General features: G+C 36.9%; 1 protein-coding gene across 3 annotated transcripts in view; it reads right to left on the reverse strand.

The window, feature by feature from the left end:
* LOC146595577 (uncharacterized) overlaps positions 1-23,387 on the reverse strand; it is a 77,823-nt gene extending 54,436 nt beyond the window's left edge. For all 3 annotated transcript variants that reach the window (XR_014895888.1, XR_014895887.1, XM_085305345.1), the window contains exons 1-2: positions 23,106-23,387; positions 19,678-19,788 (exon numbers count right to left, since the gene is read on the reverse strand). The gene's annotated coding sequence lies outside the window, so the exon portion shown is untranslated. The remainder of the gene's footprint in view (positions 1-19,677; positions 19,789-23,105) is intronic.
* Between the last annotated feature and the right edge of the window lie 230 nt (positions 23,388-23,617).

Consider the following 23,617-nt stretch of genomic DNA (forward strand, 5'->3'; position numbering starts at 1 on the left):
CAACTTAAAAATATTGGCAGCTTTATATTTTGAAGAAAATGTGAAGAAAGATCAAAAGAATATACTTTCATAGATTTATTAGACATGTTAAAAAGGGGGCAGATTGAAGATCAACTTTGAAATACAGACAAATAACTTTTAAAACAAGACAAGTACATACTTCTTCAAAGGCTATTAAAAAGTTTTGAATATAATTTGAGGAATTCAAACTGAACATAGTTAGTAGCATTTTCCCATAAAATAATGATAAAACAGTGTTAAATAAAAACAATCAGCAGTTTTCCTTTTCCAATTTGTAAAACGATAACATACTTGGCTAGTGAAATAGAAAGTTCAGTTCCAATGGATTCTCATTTTGAGACTACTGTTACTCATTTTAATTTTAATATTTTCTTTACAAATGTTTTATCATAAAATTTAAATAACTTTCATTTCATAAACAAATGTTCATACAAAATATGTGTAAATTACAACAAAAATAGAAGAAAATAAAATACAAATAATAAAAAAGTCAAATTATAAACAATAAAGTGAAGAGTGAACAATTTTTCTCAATAGTAAAGAATGAGCGATTTTGGATTGCAGTTTTGAAGCAAGATTAGGCCCATGAACCCCGCACACTAAGCCTACCCTTGCTATGCTTGCAGTCTGTGATGACAAAAGTCTAGCTGCATCCCAACCCTCAGAAAACTGCAGTGGCAAAGTACTGAGTCCTTCTGCCCTTACTTAATAAGGTCAGTGAAAGGGTGGGATGGCTTAAGAAGATCTGAATGTATCCCACCATAGAAAGTATGCTGTGCCTTGCCTGTTGAGGTATGCCTCTCGTGTATAGGCAAGGAAGAATGCTATACAGGCGTGGGCAAAGGGAATGGGGAAGGGAGGACTAGAGCTATGAGAGACTCCCTATATTCATTTTCCAAGCCTGATCTGTGTGGATAGTGGCTTGAACATCTGGAAAGTGGAGTACGTTTTTCAGAGGAGTCTTGGTATGCTTGGTTATTAGCTGTGTTTCACATCATTTAGCCTGCCTGAAGCTAACACCCAGCACATGGTTGCTGTTCAGCATCACCCAGATTCACAGAGGGTAATGAGCACTTGCCATGTTGCTGCCCCTCCAGATCCAGAGGGGATATGGCAGAGGGTGCTAACCCAGCTCTGGCTGGGGTGCTTCRGTTACTGTTGGTGGTCCCTGTTGTTACATTACCAGAAAGAGTGCAGGAATCTATCAGCATCCCTCACTAAAGGTGATGGACACCTGCGRAGGTGGGGGGCATCATAAACACTAGAAGACTAGGAGCCAGGGAAACCTTAATTACATAGTGGAGTTATGTGCACCTATTTCTTCTCATGCATCTCAAGCCTGCCCTATCTGAGGAGCTATACAGTGCCCACACTGCTCTACAATAATTGATCAGACATTGACTATCCCTTACTGGCATGGTAGGCAGCTATAGGCCTCATCAGGCATGGACACGGCTGTCTGTGAAGTGGGGTGGATATTGGGGCTGTAGAAGTGCCAGGTAGAGGTGAGGAGAGGAAGCTGCTGGCTTTGTATGTAGTAGCCCTGAGCTTGCATTAAGAAAAATGGTTGGAACAGTAGAAAAGAGTCACAGCAAAGGAAAACTGGTACATCTCCAAGGGTCAGGTAAATCAGATACATTCTTTTTTTGTCAGCTGTGTGTGTTGCTTTCAGGGATGCATAGAAATAACTTGTGCTATGGATGGAGTATCCCATGCCATTTTTACGAGCCCTATCATGTCCTTTGCTCTGAAGAGGCAGAGGAAAGAGGGACTGGATCATTTAGTATGTGTGCACATTAATGGACATATGAAAATGCTTGCCAGGTTCAGGCTTGCTTGGGAGGCAAGTAGGCTTAGTTGTGTTTACTCAAATTGCACTGGCCAAGATCTGGYGGCAGGGTCCTCAGTGATTTAACTGGCAGCTACGGAGAGATACCTCTCAGCAGCTGGTGCTTGTCTGCTACTGTTGCTGTGGGAGGCTACCAGTAGAAGAGCTCTAAGATTTTATTTCCCTCCTCCCACAAGGCACATTCCCACATGTCCCATGGGGGCTCTGTGCATATAACCTGTAATAGGAGGATGCCATCCTTACTCCTTCCACTCCTGCTCCTGAAGACTCAATGTTCATTCATCAGAGGATGAGGATTCCTGGACAGGAATACACTGGACCTGATGGCGCTAGCAATGATGGCAGCAACAGATACAGTTGTTCCTCTCCTGAGTTCCTTCATCCATTGCTAAGGTGCTCTTGCTACAAGCTAACACCTCGGAGTATAAGACAGGCATCCTAAAGTGCAATCCTTTGACTCTCAGGCCTTGATCATCATTTGGGAGGCTTTACAGTGCCTCCTTCTGAAGATCAGCTCAGCATAACTCAGTGCAGGTAACTATGCTGACCTGTGTTGTATCTACAGTTCTGACACTTAACCTCAACAAAGGCCATCTTTAATTTCTTTAGTATATCTAAGCATGCTCTGAAATGCTGACACTTTCACTCATCTGAAGATCTTAAAATAACAGAGAGGGGGAGCTAGCTAATACCCCAGCTGAATGCTTTTGATCCTGGCCTAGCTCCTCAAGGGAGAYAGTGGTCTACAGTTCATGACATATCTTTCTTTGTGAAAAGGACTGCTTTGCAGTAGACTATAGCACAATGCTGAAGCATAGCCTGCATGGTTGTGAAATAGTAGAAGGAGGGAATGTGGTAGGCAGACGACTAAGGACTGTATAAGAGAAACTGGCAGATCAAAAATGCCCAAATGGTATAGGCTCATCCAGAACAGTGCAAGCAAATATTCCCTTGAAGTTGTTAAATTATGCGAGGGAATTATTTAGAAAGTGTACTACCAGAAATAGGCCAAATCTGTGCCAGAAAAAATAGTAAAAGTTTATTATCACAGATTACTGCATCCAGTTGCTGGGAAAAGTTCCCCAAAATACTAGACTTGGAGGGAAGAAGGAAGATAAAACCAACTTGATTCTGAACCACTCTGAATAAACTGAAGGATAATAACACAGGAGTCTTGGACTAACACATTATTTCAGCATCGTTTCTATTGCTATTACATTTATGAAAATATAGAATGGATTAACTAAGGCTATTGTTAAATAATCTGAAATCTGCAGGTTTAGAATGAGATCTGCACAGAAGTGGTGAAAAAATAAACACAAAGCATAAATAAAACAAGGGCTAAATCTGAGCCCAGGACTCTGGATAAAAAGGCACTCAGCCTCCAGCAAGAGGAAGAAAGACACATTTTGCCTCCTTAAGGAGCCTTCTTTCCTGCCACCGTCCTTTTTCCTCAACTGAATAGGAGGCCTGATACTCCTGAGAGCTGGTAACCCAACTAAACCCTTCTAAAAAGAAGGAAGGAGCTGTGGGCACCTTCTGACCATAGACCTCATACTAGCCCTGAGTACCCCCAAATCCTGACCTGGTATTGTTGTACTCTTCCTTTTCCAAACCTTAACTGTAGCACAACTGGGSTGAAAGGACATTGTTAGTCCTTTTTATTATTCAGTGCCTGTGTCTTGATAGTTYACCTGGCTCCTGAATAATGATCAGCATGTGTAATGTTCTAAGTTTTTTCTTGTGATGATTTTCCCTTATTTTGTGCTATATCATATGACAAAAATGGATCTAGTGGAAATTGCTTGCCATAGCTTCTACTCTATGTAGTCTCCATTTCGTCACACATATCACTAAACATTTATGAATATGCTGGCCTCCACTACTGATCCTTTTGCTCAGTCTGAATGGGAGCCTCATTTATTTTTAATTACTTGAAGAACATATTGGCATTTTGGTAAGGTTAGGATTTAAGAAAGGCTTAAGTGTATTTTTCTGCCTTCTTGTAACACTTGTAACACTTAAAATAGCTGTAGAATCACAGAATCATAGAATTGGTAAGGTTAGAAGGGACCTCTGGAGATCATCTAGTCCAGCTCCAAATGAGTGGGATCAAACCCGTGACCTTGGCATTAAAAAAATTTAATAACTATCACTTTCATTATCCAGCTCAAAAACTGGATTAAGCTACCTATAGAAAAAAAAAGTGTTAAGCATCAATGCTCATGCAGTCCTAACTAGGTCAATTCTAATTGTGTGAGTCTCTTATTGTTCAATAACCACTGCTCCATCATTCTTCTACCAGCTTTACATGGTATCATAGAATGGTAAGGTTGGAAGGGACCTCTGGAGATCATCTAGTCCAACCCTCAGCAGAGCCCATATGGGGACTGAACCCATGACTGTGGCATTAGCAGCACCACGCTCTAACCAACTGAGCTAAGCCTGCCCCCATACTTCTCTTTCCTATTAGGAAAGAGTATTCCTAACCCTGACTGAAACTCTTACTATGTACGTGATAGATGTCTGAGTTGGTCTTTGTACGTYGGAGTTCGTTTAGTGTTAAAGCAGAGTAAAGCTATAGAGAGAAGAGAATCAGCAACAAATGGAATGAAGGTCTGAATTAACTTCCTCTGAAAAATTCCCATTCTCTTTGGATTTGGAATCAAATTCTCAAAAAAAGGAAGTATTCACTCAGGTATGTTTGACAGAACTTACCTCTAATGGGAAAAAAATTAAGAACATATTCTTTCATGCTCTATTATACTAATTTCTGTGAAAGATCTGCATGAGCAAGTTGCTGATGACATTCTCTAAGGACTTGTGTGTAAATGTACCCTAAGAATGGTCTGAATTACACAAACTGGCTGAATTACTACAGTCAGTGTCATTCTGATTACCAGTACATATAAGATGCTCACTCCGGTAAAATTAAAGAAATTCATATCTTTTAGTATCCAGCTTAACATTTTTGATACTTTTTAAATAATGAGTGTTTAGATTTAATATGCCACRCAACACTCATCAGAACATGAAAGAATTTGTTCTATAATTGCATGAGTCATATTAGACAAATTGATGATAACACCATTCATAAAAACAAGAATAAATTTTTCATCTTATGTTTAGATCCATATCATCGATATTATGTTACCAATAATAAATGCAGTGTAAAGAAAATAAATTCAGCATGAGCAATAACAATAGCACTGCTAGTAAAAATGTACTTACAAGAAAAAATGGCTAACACCATTCCGGTTTTCATTTTGTTTTCCAGAGGACAAGAGCAAAATGGGATGAAAGACAGAAGTTGTTTTCTATATTTGGAGGAAGAGGGACCCAAGACCCCTGTATTTTTTAGTTCAGATCTATGAAACCTGATGGAAGGTTAGACCTCTTCTTTCACATTTCCATCTGTGGAAGCCCAGCTTATTTACAAAGTACTGAATGGGCCTTTCTTTATTATCTACTTTCTTAGTAAATAGTTCTTGATAACTGGACAAAAAGGAAAACAAATGGGCAAGAAAACTGCAATTCATTAAGCAAGATCTAGAAAATACACAAAAGTAACTCAGGTCAATGCAGTATGTTAAGATATTATTTATCATGTTATAAAGTCTAAATTGCAAAACACAGCCATTTCTGTCTACCTTTTAAAATACACTGTAGTTTTCAGAAGTTAATTCAAATGTATAAAAGCTTAATATCATAGTGAACTATGCTGCTGCAGCAGAGGCACAAACACATTGGATTGTGATTAGTCTCTAAACGCAAACATGATATAGTCCTCTGATAACTTTCCTTCCACAGCCTCAGTTACAAACCTTAAATACCAGTACAGTCTTTCTTCCTATATCACTTCTCTCAAAGACACTCTTCCTGATTCAAAACCTCAGCCTTTCAGAAAGATAAATATGCTAATTCATACCTTCTTAGAAACTTGCTTTAGGCATTAAGTAACTAGGTGATTAAATTTGCTTTTAACAGGATTTTTATTAAGGCAAACCCACAACTTGTTTAGGTTCATCAGATAGTATGATTTCATTGGCATGCTTTCAGAACAAACATCACAAAACCAATGAAGAAATGAAGGAAATTTAGCAATAGCCTAATAGTTCCAACTTTTTACTTCTGTCAACTGATTTTCGCCACTGGTGAAAAGTGGAAAGAATCTCAAAGATTCATATTCTTTCTCCCAGAGAGGTTCATTTTCCAACGCTGCCTGCATAATATACATCAGTCTAAGAAAAGCTTGTCTATTTTCTAGGAGGTTTAACTAGCAGATAAAGTTAAGCCAATACAGTTCTTCTGGTGGAGTGTAATCAGAGCTGGCTGCCTTTCTCAGATTCATCAGGCAGCCCTGATAGGAAAAGACTATGGCAAAAGGGATATGACTTTGGACTACGGTCTCTTTGTGTGTCGCAGGACAGCATGTGATACAATATCCTATGGCTTTTCTTTCCTTTGTATTTTAGGGTTGGTATAATGTATAGCATAGCACCACCAAATCTGTCAGAGTACTTCAGCAAAATTCAAAAGAAATCCTTCTGTTTCCATTCTTTTAAGCGCCACTTTTCTTTCTTAACATGTCTTGCTGCCAGTAACATGAATGCTGTATTGATCAGTGGAACTATCTCATATATACTGAGAGAGCGAGAGATACTTTTTTATTTGCAGAATGACAGCATCAGGAAAGACAATAAGCATTTTCATAATGAAATTTAACTATCACCTGATTCAGGTGATAGTTACACATCATAGGTTACACATACTGCAGGTTCTGGTATGTGTCTTTGGAAAACAGAAGAATGGCTAGAGATGGCTTATAGGACAATTATTATTATAGAAAATATCCCCAAAGCYATTGCTGCATGATTGTGTTTTGTAACATTTGTGAGGCCCGGGGGACATTCTACTGCCAAAGCTGATGGTAAGATGTTCAATTTGCCTGCTGACTTCGTGCAATCTGAAATATGCCAATATACTGCTATGGGGCCAACAAAAGCTTAGAAAGGATAGTTTGACAGAATGCAATAGCTTTACAGTGCGAAAAAGGACAATTGTTTTGGAAAACTTTGAGATCTGCATGTGTCATAGGGACAAATAAACTACATTAGAATTTCTTGAGTTATAATTTTCTGGAAAATAGCATTAAAATAGACGAAGTATTAACATGCAACATTTTCAGAGTATGCATGAAATGATAAAAGATCAAGACCAAGGCACAGGCTGTCACATCAACTGGTCTGACTGCACTGAAATTAGGACTGGAGGTAAGGGCAGTAGTCACAAAAGCCTAAGGTCAAGAATTAAAAGGCAGGAGCATGCTCTCCACCCAGATTAACTGCCAGTAATCCTGGAAGTTTAATATCCTAAGGCAGGCCCTGAGATAGCTTGAAAGACAGTGAGGAAAAAACTAGAGACAGATCAGTGCAGGAGACATGATCAACCAACTGAGAGGTCACCAGGAGCCCCAGCAAAGGGACTGCTGCATTTATGTTCCAGGAGCAAAGCAGCACACTGAGTAATAGAGTAACAGTGGAACTGCCTCAGATACCTAAATTGTGTCGGATTAATAGCCAACCTTCAGCCCCTGTACAGTTTGGTCAGGTTATCAAGATGTAGGAGACTGACTTCTGCAAGATTGCTGTCTGTTGTTTGATAGTCCAAGCTGAGCATAATTACAACTGACAGTAAGTTTATTCATAGCACTTCTTATTACTGTCTGCCAGAGGTAGATGATAGGTATACCTCTTCCAGGAAGACTGAAAACCCTGATGAAGGGTTTTATATAACCCTAGACAGAAGTAATTTTTGTCTGTATTGTCAACTGGCTACTGTGTTGTAAGCCTGCTGGAATTTTGATCAATAGTACACTCCTGACATTTAAGTCTGTTGCTCTGAAAGATGCTGGATCTCTTTGGGTACCTTAGATCTATCTTTCCTACCCAGTTTTAGAGTATAATATAAAAGAGCTACTTAGCAAACATCTCTGCAAAATATAGCTCATTTTTAACTACTATCAGGTATCATGGTATAATGAAAATAAATGTCCAAATTCAAACAAGAAAGCACATACCACTATCATTTTGAGAAGATGGTGGAAAAAGGATTTTGGAGAAAATAAGCTGTCTATATTCATGAAGCAGCCACTTCTGCATCACATCTACACAAATTCCTTTTATTGTATCCAGAGGCATTTCCAAATATTTAACTCTTGCTCTTAACATCATTTGCATTTACTGCTTTATCACTGCCTTCCATGGGCCCTATCGTAAGGACATGTTTCAGTTCAGATCAGGTAACTGTCCATTATTACTCACAGGAAAGAACCAGGCTTCCAATGTAACATATCAAATACGAATACAATAAAAAAAGCATATCTTGGTATGCTTTTTATATCAGACTTATCTTTTTCTTTCTTACTCTTGATAAGTCTTTTGAATTTCCTTTCTCTTTCACGGGCATTGACTCAATTCTGCTGTACCGTTGGCCTTCTTCCCTTCCATTCCTGCAAAAATTCCACATTATTGCTAGTACAATTTTCTCCTATCTATATTAAAGAAATAGAAGATTTTCCCTAAACTATGTAACAGTACAAAAGTGAGGTGGAGCAGGCATTGTTCCCGGAAAGCTGTGCTGGGAGTTGGCAGCCAGGCGTTCAACCACGCTGTGTCCCAGGAAGCAGAATTAAAACGTTGGACCAAAGAAGTTACTGCTGCAGGAATGGCTGTACTGCCAGCTTGTTGGTGGAGAACTGTTTACACARTGATACCATTCTTCGTCCACTTAGGCATTGCGTAAGTGAAAATATATTAACAAAACTCTTGTTTGAGGAACAGGTTTATTTTCACTGGTAAATGTATGAGTATTATTTGGAGGACTGAATGCATATATACAGACTGTGTAAAAAGAACCAAGTTTCATTGATCAGCCATTGTAGTAATGACCAGGTTGATGGCAACACTTTGATGGGAAACATTATTTGGATTCTATAATCTTTAATTCTGCTGAAGTTTGGAGCAAGCATGTCAATTGTGATGGGTAAATAGATATTTTTTTCTCTTTCTTTTTTTACTGTAGACAAACTGTAAGACTACAGTTTTAAATAATTCACTGTAGAAATGTAACACAGCTGTGACATTTAGTTTTAGTGAGCAAAGAGGGATTCAGACTAACAGCTGAGATGTGGAAAAGAACTAGAATAATAATAATAGGATAGCAATAATCACATTATCTATTCAGATTTCATTTTTCAACCTGTTGATACTCCCTAAAAGATCTCCATTCTGCTTCACTTGCTATTATCAACAAAAAAATTGTAATTGTAAAGTTATCCTATATTGTATTTTAAACATAAAAATTTCTAATTCCCACAAAGTTGGGAATGCAGAATACATCCTTTTKCTGACCATATCTTTGCTAACATTTACAAATATATTTTTAAATATTTCTAGATGCATGCAACGTTATTTCCATAACTGAAGAATAATTTAATTTTACAAGGCATTGTATTTCACAAAATGTCCTGAACTGTTCATAAAATGTGAAGTAATGTTTTAGTTAAAAAATAGTATATGCATAATGTGAGTGATGAGTATCAAGACCTCTGCTTTATTTGTCTAGATTTTGAATCATATCAAAGCTCTCCAGATCATTTCCATTAAAAAAGAGAAATCAAGAATAGAAGGGGATAGAATCTAGTTTCTTTATTTATTTACAAGGAATGCACAAAGTCATTTTGCAGAACTTGGGAGGAATCCAACAATTGAAAATTGCTTTGGTCACAGCTCTGTTCCATCTGTAGGAAAATCTGGCTCAAAAGTTTTTTCTCTCTTTTATTTTTCCTTTGAGTTAAAAGACTAATATTTTTGTGGCTGTTTATTCACTTGAATACTAGAAAGAGCCTAGGCAAAGCAGCATGCCCAGGCAAGAACAGTAAAGCAGTCCTGTGTGTGCTATCTAAGACTGTGTTTTGGGTGGTACTTATTGTTCAGCTATTTTTTCATAGAAAGAACTTAATAGCTTCTTTCATTCACCAAATTAAAGGTGACTGCTCCATGCACAAAATTCCATTAAGATTTAATCTAGGTCATGACAACAGGTAGTAGTAATCCAATTTCAAAATTTTGCTCTTTTATTGACACATTACTGAAAACAGTGTCAGAAGAATAATGTTCCTAAGATTTGTCAGATTTGTCGCTTTTTATTAGAAGTTTAATAGGTTCAGAACAAATATTGTACATACCTTTTCAGACACCTGGGCTACACACAAGGTCAGGAARTAGCCTTTCAACTTCTAGGTGAAAAGAGAAATAATCTGCTCCTACTACTTCTAACAGCATTTTCTCTTTTTGAAAATGTATTTTGATTAATTCTTTCAATTTCAAAATTCAAGTTGTATGAAGACAAGTTCTCCAGTTTCACTGAGTTTCACTAAGTCCTATATTTGTTTGGTAGTTGGGCAGAAGATTTTTAAACTATACATACATAAATTCTGTGAGATCAGAACAATCCTGTTATCCAATGTGATATTCAGTTTCCTTCAACTTATTTTGGAAGCCTTACAGTGTATTGTCTCCCTTTGAAAGAAAYAATATAACTCCAGAAATATCTTGCTACAATCAGCCATTACAGCACTTTGAAATAATATTCACATTGTTTCTTTCATTGGGCCTGCAGAAGTTGGTCCCAGAAGTGCCTACAGAGTATCTCAGTTTTGGAGAGGTAGGCTTTTAGCTGGCCATCTTCTTATTTAATAACCCAGCAAATCCAGAAACTAGTAATAATACTGTCTTGCTTGTTTGATTTTTACACACAATTCAGAAACACCCAAAATTCAGATCACTGCCTCCCTGGGTTAAAACTATAAATAAATTTATCTTTGCTTTCTAATTAAAGTGCTTTGCAATTAAAGGTGCTGTTTAATATCCAGTTTAAATAAATATAAATGTGTTGCATTCCTGTAATCTCCCTTATGCCAGCAGAAGCATGTCTGCAATCAAAAAGACAGTCAGATTCAGGAACTTATCTGGCGGGATTTTTTTTTTAACCTTAGATCTCTCTTTGCTGCCTTGATCGGTTGCCTTATTGTTTGACCATGCACCATTATAACCTGCAGTGCTGCAGAATAAGGCAGGTAATAGAAATGCAGGAATGAAACAAGCAGTAAGACTGATTCTGTTAGCCCCAGTGCAGACTTAAGTAACCCTAAATAGCACCCTTAAAGACCTGACTTCCCACTCTGTATTAGCTATATTTCAGTAAACCTTAATTAAGTTTCATCCYGTTGAAATTCTGTAAAGACACTCACAGAGGTGAATAGTCCTTAAATATCAGTTAAGATATTGGTTATCATTAACACTAGTAGAAATAAAATACGCAAAAAGAAAGCAGGAAGTATCCTAAAAAAACAGGAAAAGAGAATTGCTCTGTCAAGAAACACATCTAGCCAAAGATATGCTGCCTCAGCTTAACTGTGAAAGCAGTTCTGTAATAAGGCTATGCTTTCTCATCTAAGAAACTGTTTTAGAGACAGTATCACTAACAATTCATCTGTAATGACAGTAAAAAGAGAAGTTCTTCCTTCTAAGTGAGAAAAACTTCAAAAACACTAGTTCATTACCATATAAGATTAATCAGTATCCTTTGTCAAAAATTTATGAAAAGATTTAGCAAATGTCAAAAAAAAAAACCCTGGAAGTTTATTACTATATCATTTAGTAAAGGATAGTGGCAGATTGTTTATGGTTTCTAAAAATGGAAACTAATGCAACTTGATTTTTACTACGGAAGAATATTCAAATATTTTCTTTCTAGCTTAGTGTTGATGTAACTGAAATAACACTTTAAATCTACTTCAAATCCTAAAAAAGATCTTGATTTAAAGCTACAAAGTGAAATTCCAAACTTACCTCCACATGCTGTGTACCACAAAGTACTCAGATTACTAAACTAATAATCTGCTGTAAAATGTATACCTAACAAAACATACTAAGAAAAGAACAAATATGTTAATGATACTTTGTCATTATGATTTACTAAATTATATGTTACACAGTTTCATCAAGTTAGTGTCCATGTGTCCATCGTCTCAGTGTCAACAAATTTCAACAATAGCAAAGAGGAGTCTTTAATTTGTAAGACACACATAAGCTGCATATTAAATAAAAAGAAATAGTCACAGTATAACAGTAAACATCAAAATACTCCATGGGCCACCATAACTCAGCCCAACAGTTTAAACACCTAAGTGTGCATATTCTTTTAATGCTTATCTGTAATTCTATCACAAAATTTCCATTCCAAAGTATTCTCAGAAAAGCTCTTAAGTGTTGTGACACTTGTTGAAGGTACATTCTCTGACTGTTCTTCACTTTTTTGGCACATATTTAAAATCTTTCTTATTCAGTAGACATATATCAAGATAAAACTTCATCCAAAGGGCAGCAAGGGTTTTCTAGGCTTCCTGAAAATACAGCAAGCATGAGCTGCTAAAACCATTGCGCCAAACAAAATTTTCTAAAATCTATCTGATCTGAAGTCTTCTTTGCTAGTCTTCACTGAGCAATGTTTTTAAGACTATTATTGGTCTTCCCATACGAACAGATTGGCATTAATATGCTGGGCAAGGTCCTCATAAAAAATTCATAATTTATTTCGCAGCATGGAAAAGATCTGGGCCTGTGCCTGATCATCCCAAATTTTCTATCATTAAGAGGTCTCAATTTTTGTAGAGATCTTACACYTGATCTGTATATGCACGCTAACATGCTCCTATTCAGTTGCTATAATACTTTATCAAGCCATTCCATTTCCATTTTCTCTGTTTGTTAAGTAAGCTCTGCAATTTCTGCCATTGCTTTCTAGCAGTAAAATGAATACAATCATGAAACACAAAATTAAATAACAACTCCTCAAAAATGATTTCCCTTCTGAAAATGCGATCTTGGTCCTAATAATTATAGTGATGAAGTTCATACCTTCAGCATGTGGCCTCTATGAAATGACTTTTGGAGACTCGAACTGTTTCCATCTGTGATGATAAGCATGAACAGGCACATCAACTCTAGGTCTTACAAATGCAAGAATAAAATGATGGAAATTTCAGTACACAAACCTAACACCTGTATTACTGTCATCATCACAGAGAGTGGCAACTGAGTCTTTTAAGTATCTTGCTGACATTAGCAATGTGGTCATGGAGTCGACATAGTCATGTTGACGGGCATGTGATGCAGTTAGCATGCCATAAGGAAAAAGCTATAGAAGCCAATCCTCTCCCTGTTGCCTCCAGCAGAGAGGAGAGTGAGAGATAAGTTCCTCCCCATCATTCACACACTTTTCCTCACAGGAGAAAGAAAGAGATGAAATAGCTAAGGGGCTAATTAATCACTGACTAAAGAAATGTAACATCAACAACAGAAAATCCAAGGTACAGTGTCAGGATGTTATCATAACTACCTAGTGATTCCTATTTAATGCCATTTGATAAAGCCTAAAGCCACTGTCTAAAGCCACTGAAGTTGAGGAGAGTTGCAGTACTTGATAGTATACATTTTTATTAGGAGTTATTCCTGGTTTTCTATGCTGAGGTGGTAGAATACATTACACTTAYTATTAAATTTTTATATCACAGAGTGATATTTTTTCAAAAATCTCAGTACAGTTCTTTATATAGCCTGATTCTTTTAAAAAATAAAAGACTGTAATCAGAGAGTTCATGTGTGTCCTATCATTCTGTTCCATAGTTCTTAAATATACTGGCAAACATCAATCAAATCTGACGGAGAAACAAAAGTAACAAAGACATAATGGCCCTACAAAATTAATGAAAACGAGCAGCCAGATAGAAGACAGACACCTGACCAACGCCCTTCTGATAGAGAAGTTCCAGGCTRAGCTTAACTCCTATTTAAACATCTAAGATAGGCTAATAAATGCCAAAGCCAGGAGAAAATGGTGCTTACCCTTTACTAAATCACAGGAAATCAAAGAAGAAGGAGTAAACTGATAAGAAATTAAGTCTTACTTGCTCTGCTCCCAGTAGAACAGCCCCTCTTTCTCTGCATCCTCCTAGCTTTCACTTCCTGCTTTCAAAATAAAATTCAAACTATTAGTACTTACATTATGCTGCAAAATCCTTGCTTTCTRTGTCTCCCACAGGAACTGTGGGGCCCTCCTCATTAGAACTTCATAAATCTTACTGAAATCTTTCTTTTTCTTTCTGAATAGTGACATGATGTGGTGGAATAATGCAATGGAGTACTGTGCCTTTCTACAATGTGGGTAACTACAAGAATCACACAAACCTGTTACACTGTTACAACATGTAGCAGGTGTCCACATAGTTTTTTTTTTTTTTTTTTTTTTTTACTAACACTTTAGGTGTTACAGAGTTACAGAGTTACAGAGTCTCAGGTTACAGAGTTCTTGTTTCTTGTGCAGGGGTGTTCCTGCACAGTGGCCTTTAGTAGGACAGGTATTTCCCTGCTGACAGGGAGATGTGGCAACTGAAGCAAAACATGAAAAGGGGCCAGTGGGAGGAAGCTGTAAAGTTCTTTACAGGGAAATGTCTATTTTTTTTATTTTCTGACATATAACAACTTAATATTCTCATCCTGTTAGTATTATTTTAACAATCCATACTGTTTTGTAAGTTATGGTTCTAAGTGTACACTGCATTATGCTGCACACATGAATACACACACACACATTCATAACAAAAGCTTCTGTTGAAATTTCAGTCAGCTAAGAAGCATTATGGCTGCCACTGCCGCCTTCAACACCAAACAGCGTACAGCATTAGCCAGTGGCTGCAGAAAGCACTCCTTTTCTGTAGGGGGTACAGGGACATGTGGAGACATGCTTTCCATCCTTTCGGTTAGTCTAATATTTTGTTTGGTTTGTTCACTTAGAATCAATCATCAGTATATTTGTGAGATGGGCAGGATAAAAAGTAGGTATTCTAGGGTTTTTTAGGTAGATTTTGGAAAGCAAAAAGGATTAGCTTGGTTTGAAAAATTGTACTCAGTGAAATCTGTACTTCTGAGATGTTTGTTAGTTTTCATCAAGTTTTGTTTGTCTTCTCCTTTTACACTTGTATGGGCTTTTTAAGGCAGATCTACCCATACAATTTGTTTTGTACAGAGCCTCACACATTAATGACAAATTTTCAAACCTTCCTGCCTATAGACTGTTTACAGTGAAAAGCAGTAACCAAGAGAAAAAGGTATTTCTCACAAAGAGAAGTTGATTTGCAATATTCTTTTCACAATGTATATTTCAAGTGAACTGAAAAGAGATCAAAAGAAAAAGCAAGAATGAAAATATCATCTGAAAGTATTCCGTACTACAGTCCTACAGTTTGAAGCTTTGTTTTCAATAGGCAATAAGCAACAATAGACATAAAATACACAAATTTTGTTCCATATTGTCAACATTATTCCAAGAAAAGTAAATTTGTAGATATATGCAGTGATTTAACTAGTTTGTTAAAAATATCTGACATGTTCTTAGGGATGTTTGCATTTAAAGTTACAGTGAATTATCTCTTTCTCTAAATACAGACTTGGACTTTCTGTAGACATGAACAGTTATTTTCTGCCAAAGTGGGCCAAGAAATAACATATTCTTATATACCCACAAGGCATTGCTCCAAAGCATAGCAAAATACTCAGTCCCAAATATACTTCCAACCCATCCTGGCTACTGAACCTATTGCTGCATAATGTGAGAGGGAGTTGTGGATATGTTCAACTTCTCTTTTGTAACACATAGTATAAACTCTGTGGATTCAAAATATCATAAGAGCTTATGTTCCAAATAAATGTTCAGAAAGCCTCTAGAAAGCACACTCCACAATCTAGTAAGGGAGTCAAGCTCCTTAAAATCACTTTATAGCAGCAATACACATATCCAGTACATTTAACCTTTACATGAACATAGATGACTGTGATATTTGACCCATTTTTGTACACTAGGGACTAAGTCAGATGATCAAGATTATACTGTTAGTATTTCATGGACAAACATAAGCTAAGCTTGGTTCATCACACTTGCATCTGATATTAGACCTACAACGATAACACAGACTTACTGAAGTAGATAGTACTAATTTCACACTTGTAGCTGTCATTTTTAACAAGTACATCATTTGCTGCTCTGATAAACATTTTTGTAACTACTTGCTTTTTAATATTCATTAAATATGAGTTAATTAAAAATCCAAAATGATATTTCTATGTGATTTCTTATAATATGCCTGAGACATTGCTCTTTACTTTGATGTTGCTAATACAGAATATTATCTCCACCTATTAGTTGTTGCTTTATTCCCTTTAAACTATGCTTGCACTTAAAGATTTGCAATTCCCATAATGGTTTCCTAGTTGCAGATAATTCTGAGAATTCTTCCTTCTTCAACACAGTAGAAATTAATACTTTGTATCTAGTGTTTTTTTTCTTGCTATTTCAACATCTGATCAAAAGTTAATAATGTAAACTTCATCTTTCATTAAATATTGCCTTTCTTTTGTGCTGTCTAGAGATGATGCTTATTACCTGCATTTAGAGCTGCAGGTGACAGATTATTTCTATTTTGGAGATGTAACCCTAGCTCTGATTATTATTTTTCCTGAGAACTGAATGACACCAGAAAAGCTCCCCACTTTCACTTTGTAAAAATAAATGCATGTATTGTATAAYAGTTAGAGCCATCATTAATGAACTGGCTTGTCTAACAACAAATATTTTGTCATTTAAAATTTTATGTTGAGTGTTCCCTGCAATAGAATGACATACCATTACTCTATAAAAACCTTAATATGCTTTCATATGGTTCACATACATTCAGCCAGACTTACAGACATATGGCTTGTCCTGGCTTACTTTCAGATATTTGAATGTAACTTTCTGATTTTTGTCATGCTGTGCTCTTTAAATTACCACTTGTTGCAAAGCTATCTGCCCTCAAGAGTCTAGCTGTTTTGACTCAGTCCAAGGAAGATTAAGGAGGACTTTTCAGTTCAAGGCTCAATGGTAAGAAAAGCCCTTATTACAGTTAGTGGACAGACTGTCCATATACTAGTAAAAGAGAAATTCAACACTAACAGCAAACATCTTTTACACAGGTTAAGATATATGGTTCATGAAAAAGCTTAGAAAAAGCTGTCAGGCAAGACAACTGGTGAAAATAATCCTATATAGTTCTAATTTGATCTATAAGAATGGTCTGCATAGCTATTTTGAGATGTCAGACTAGATAAACACTTAGCAAAGGTTTATTCTATGTCTTTGCAGTTCAGGCTGATCTATAATAGATTAATATAATGATTGAGTTACTTAGCCTATCACGATAACAGAACAGAAGTAACTGATTGTCAGCCTCTGTGTTAACCTTGTGCTTAGATACAGTTTCAAAATCCTAATATTAATGAAAAGTTCCACAGTACTTTTTTCCTCTACAAATAAAATATTGTTAAATAAAGAAGGAAATTCTAAACATGTAATTTAAATCCCGCTCTCTAAAAGCAGCTGAAAAACAACTAGAGACACCTAAACACTTCATAAAAATTAAATTTCTGTAGCAATTCACTTCAGACTTGTTAACAAGTGTGTGCCAACAGATTATACAAAGCTTCTTCAAAGAAATGTAGTTTTTGCAAATAGATTTCAAAAAAAAAATTTGTATTACAAACATTTAAAGAACAAACAAAATAGACCATGTACCTATATTTCTCATTTGTGTTTACAAAAATCTGCAGAATTTTTAAAAAATGAATATTTATATGTCTCCTACTAGAACTCTTCTGAAAGCATAATTTTCTAATTCTCACCTGCTCACTGCTAATTCTCCTGTTCTCACCTCTAGTATATAGTGTTTCAAGATCTCTGCTAGACCAATTCAGACCAATTCTAAAGCCATCAAAATTTAAAATATATATATGTGTACTAATGATGTGCTTAAAATGATGTGCTAAGATTCTAGCCTTAGATTCAATCAAATGATCAAATACAGTGTTCAAAAGTTATATAGCACAATAAGCAAAGAAATTTGATGGGACTGAAAGCAAAGCCTCATTTTCCTTCACTAATTACTAATATTTTAGAGAAAAATGACCTGCCTATTTGGAAGGGTGATTGATTTTTGCAGTTTGAAGCCTTACACTTTCAATAAATGCAAGGAATGGCAAGTACTTCTACATGATACTAATAGCAGGCAATGAGGCACCGCTAAACTGTTTTCTGGTTGATTTTTCATTTAGGTTTAAATAAAAGTGATTGATCTGACATTCAGAAAACATCAAATGAAAATAAAATAGGCAGGCAGGAATGTTAGCGTTTGCTCATGTAAAAAAGGGAAGGGGAAGGGAAAGGCAGAGGGAAGCTTGCAATAATTCTAACCACATCTAGTTACTCTATGAACAACTAAGGGAGCATGGCTTTCTACAGATTTGTGTCCTAAATCCTAAACATCTCCTTCCACAATAATCTCATCTTGTTTCCCCTTCATGTCCCCTCTGTTTTTCATACTTTTATTTCCTAAAATATTTCCAGTTCACTCCTCCTCTACATATGTTTTTTTAGTTACCTTTCTTCCTACTGTGTCTCCACTTCTGCTCCATGGCTTCCTTTTGGGCAAAGACAGTATAAGCTGTACATGCTCCGTGCAACGCATGTTCTTGGACAAGTCACTAGGTATGCACCTTTGCCACCTACTGTATCCCAGCCACCACTTCTCGTTACATGTCTGGGAAAATTAGGTTTTTTTAAGACTCTATCCTGTGAAATGAAATTTACTTCACTCACAGGTTGAAAAGTTACTAGCGTGGGGATGGGAAGAGGGAATGCCTGTTCAGCAAAGCTAAGTTTCTGAAGAAAATGAAACTAAGAACTGTCCCTCCCTCTGTCCATTTCCACCAAATCTACATTATAAGAATATATATTTTTAACACTGGTAGAAAAAAGCAAAGAAGTGTCAGAAGGATCTCAAATCTTGCAGACAGCTTACAATAAAGGTGAATTTTTCTCACTTAAGCACTTTTTTTCTATGTATTATATATCAAAATATACTCTCTGTAACTATTACACATTTTAGGTTCCTCCAATATTCCTATGTTTTTATAAACCACTCACGAAAAGATAAGTTAGTGTAAAAGAGAGCTTTAGAAATGATTTCTGAACACCTACAACAGTTTAAGAATGTATAATATCAATAATGAGTTACATCTCCAATAAGAAAAACCTTTGGCAAACTAAAAATGTTCTAGTCCTCTTTCCCGTGCTCAGGAATAAAAGTATCCCTCAAACACAATATGCTGTGGTTTTAAGCAACTGTCTCTTCTCTTATTTTGCAACAGTTGCTAACAAGGATTTACATTAATGCATAAACATTTAGTTTAAAAAACAGTGAAAAATGTTAATTACCTGAAGATGAACTGTAAAGGTTGCCAAATTTCTATGTTCCATACAAAATACCTGAGTAGTTAGTGTTTTCAAACAAGTGACTATTGATTACTTATTGTCCAAACCAACAATAATGAATTTTTATCATGATGATACACTCATATTACCCCAACTGAAATATTTTGTCTCTACAAACTGAAGAAAAAGAGGCTATATATATCTTAAAATAGAAATATTGTCTCTTATTTCATGACTTAATACTTGTTAACTTGGTGTGGAAACAAACTTTTGTCAGTAAACACTTWCATAGAAGCTTTTCACAATACTATTAGCTACAAAATATACAGCTTTATAAACTCCTATGAGTTAGCATACAGTTAAGAGAGTTATAAAAGTTATACCTGTATAACATTTTTGCTGTTTTCTTCCTTGTTTGGACGGCAGATCCTTTCAGGTACAGTGTTTACTTGATTGCACAGTTTCTTAATAGCCAGAGATAAAGTTTCCATAGTCTGTAGTGAAAAATGTAATTTAGATATCATCAGCGTGGTCAGTACAAAAGTACTGAAAAATTAGTTTCCTCTGTTTGCTGTTAGAGGCTAGATCCAGAAAACAAATTTGGCATCTAAAGAAAGGCTTAGACAGACTTTAGGTGCCCAAATCCAAAACTGAGATCTAAAAAATCAAAATCACTCATCAACTGCCTACAGCTTAAGACACATCCGTATTTAAGACGAAACTTCCTTATATGACTTTATATGGCTGCAGTTCTGGTCCTGCACTACTTTGGTTTAACCCTGCCTCAGTACCCAGGTTSCCATCTAACCCTAAATGGGTAGAAAAAACACATGCATATCTCTCAGGGTATACCAAGAAGACTGCATCCCTCGCAAAATGCAGTTAATTAAAAAAAAAAGTACTTAATTAAAAAAGGGGATGTTAGAAACACTATTGTGTTCATCTTTTATATTGTAGCCTAGCGCATAGGTTACTGGCATGGCAAATGGAAGACTAAGGTTCAAAGAGTGTATTCTGACAAGTACCTAAGTATTTTGATATATAAAATGTGCGTGTATACACCTGTATATAATATTGACATATTTGTGGCATATGTACACACACAAATATATAAGAATATTCATACATGTGTTTTTATTTATAGCTACATTTACACACAGATATGGACATACAGCCATAAGTAAACATGGCTAGGTCATAAAAGCGGTCAGTACCACCAATTCTTCCATTATCCACACTTTAAAAGTGGAAACATCAATTATTCCTTTGAAAAATAAACTGTGAACATCTATACTCAAGAGAAGATTCAAACTTACAGAGCCTGAGTAGATGAAAATACACATTTCCAGTCCCTGATTAACATGCCTAAAGTCTGGGAAAGGGCTAGGTTTTAGACACAGGAGTGTCTTCAGTGTTTCCTATTGATTGTCATAGATAGCTCTTCGAACAGCTTTTGAGTTATATACCCGAAGCAAATATTTCACCTCATCCCCTACAAAACACAATTCAGGCATTTAACAAAGGAATCTGAACTCTACTTGAGGAAATTTTTTCTGCATCTGGCACTATATCTCCAGGTGAATCTGAACTCTATATTGATTTTAATACTGCATTGCACTGATATTCTTTTTCCATTCAGTGTGGAAAAACAAAGCAGATTCTACTGATACTAGATTATATTGATGCTAGATTAAACATTTTAGTATTAGACCACTTTAGTGGAGTTCCTCATTCCACCAAAAATATACTCGTATTTATCAGCTATTAATCATTAGACTACTACAGTGTATCTAATGTAAATAAAACATCTAACAATATCTAATATTAAGTGTAATCTCACAAAAATCTCACACCACAAGAAAACGAAACACTCGGAAAATGTCAAGATGTTGCCCAGAAAACCTCCTTTTGTCCCCCCCCTCCACATACATGTTAGGAGACAGCTCTAAAGTATGAGATCACATACTACTTTCCACATGATCCCTGATTCTTTAAGGGCACTCAGCAGACTGTAGTTACTGAAGTGATTACTTTCAGTACATAGTTTTAGGTCTCATCCTAAGTTGTGACCTCTCGTATTACTTGATATACATCATTCAAACAATGAACTTAAAATAGGATCATTAATTTCCTTTGTTTTTAAGGGTGTTTTACAAAATCTTAGTTTATTATAAACATTATTGATTTTATCTGTACAAAATCCTTGTGAGGAAAGTCTAAAGTCATTGCTTTCATCGGCCTCAGTTGCAAATGTATTCTGCACATTTCTGCACATATCACACATGTCTCAGAACAGGAACCTGGAAAACACAGAATCCYTACCAGCTTTCTGAGGATATTTTGGTTTGTGTGACTTGATATCACGCTTTAATAGAGATCAGAACAGAATGTGATTGTCTAAGGCAACATTTGTTGTCTCAGCCATCTGACCATTGCTGTCTGCAGGACTCTTGTCTCATTCATCAAGCAGCTTCTGATTTTTTTAACAACAGAAACAGCTGCTTTGTTAACAATCCTGCTTTTTTTCTTCTAGGAACCACATTCTCTGTTCAATGAATGAGCCAAATATTCCACACAGAAAGAGCAAAAATAATACAACCGATCATACAACTAATATTTACTATAAGCAAAAACATAAAAAGATGAATAGAGGCTTCATAGACAACTGTAAGAATATCAGATAGTAAATCCTAATGCCATTTTAGTAAACTTAGTGTTATTTTGTTGGAAATACAATTTCCATCTTAAGGAAAAGGAATTTAGAAATGACATCTTACACAGATTACTGCAAAGTTGGATTTTTGGATTCAAAAGTATCTAAATGTCCACTAACAAAATAATAAATGGGAAAAGCAGCTTTTTATTTCCTATGTAGATCTGCCGCTAGAGGGGGAATAGAACAAGTGTGAAAAGGTAACATCAGTGTGTTTATAGCTCTTTGCTAAACCTCACACCAATGTTAGGTTTCAGAGCTCCTGTGTTTTGTTGCAGACTCTGTAGGCAGCCCTTCTGCATCTTCCCTCTCTTGCCTGTCATCCATCATTGTGCCTTCCCTTCCAGTGTCATTCATTCCCCTAACCTACTTCATCTCTCCTTCCTGTGTTCCTGTTTTCTATCCCTTTCTGTTCTTATACTAACCCCTACCTTTTTGTCCTTCCCAAAGTTGTTCCCTGTACCGTCCTCACTGCTCAGTTTCCTCTTCTCCTTAGCCTCTGCTTCTTACTCCTCTGCGTTAAGAATCAGTCCTCCTGAACTTAAATGCAGTCAATATGGGGAGCACAATGCACTACAGAAGCAGTTTTTCTGCTCTCAGCATTTCACACTATAGTGACTCATAACATCTAAACCCAGCAACTGCAAAGAGTCCCCTTTGAAATCCCAGAATTAAACACTTAACTTTTCTGGGGGGTGCAAAGAAGGGAGAAGGTATTAGTAATCAAGCCCTCAATCAGGTGTAAGATACTGGAACAGACTCCTAACATGGATATCTTAGCAAAGACATAAGCTTCCTGGCTTCCACAGAATTTGACAGAATTTCACTGGCCAAATCTTTTTTGAGTACTACAGTTTAAACACCACTGGGGGAATTTTCATGGAACAGGAGAAAAAAAAAGCAGTGACTCTAACACATACATCCCTGCTTCACTGGGATGCCAGAGCTTCCCAATAAAAGTTATTAGAGAAGACTCATACACACACTGGTAGAATATACCTTCTTTATTTCTACAATTCTCAGTAACARCTAATGCTTCCTAACTATTTCCCCAAAATATCAGTCAGAAGCAGACACCAGGCATGAAAAATTTCAGACCTGAGCAGACGATGTCTGCGAAAATTAAGAGCCAAGTATCACAACGGAGGAGTGGACAACCTGAATGACCAGTTGCTGGCTGGCCTGTCTGCAACGGCTGCGACCGCTTGCTATGCGCACCTGAGGTGCCTTTCGAGAATACCGCTTGTCCAGGYGCGAAAAAGACTAACCCAAACTAGAAGCTGACGGCGACCCACAAATACGTTCAGCATCCTTAGAGGGCTGTGGAAGGCGAGACCCGCGAGTGGACAGGTCTCGGCCAGCCGCCCCGGCTGGGCCCGGGGGCGCAGCAGACCCCAGGGGCGCCTCCTCCCCTCCACCTCGCCCGCCATCGCGGCCAGGCGAGGGGCAGCGGGGGCCCGGTGCAGCGCTCTTACTTCCYTTTACAGCCTCCTCGCCCCGCGCGGCGCCGGCTGCCTCGCGCCGGCTGCCTCGGCGCGTCCCCGGCGCGCGGGCGACTATTGCGGGCGACCGTTGCGGGCGACCGTTAGCGGCACCCCGGAGGCCGCGAG

Source organism: Rhea americana, unplaced genomic scaffold (assembly GCF_003343005.1).
Source record: "Rhea americana isolate MKP2758 unplaced genomic scaffold, rheAme1 scaffold_22, whole genome shotgun sequence".
NCBI lineage: Eukaryota > Metazoa > Chordata > Aves > Rheiformes > Rheidae > Rhea > Rhea americana.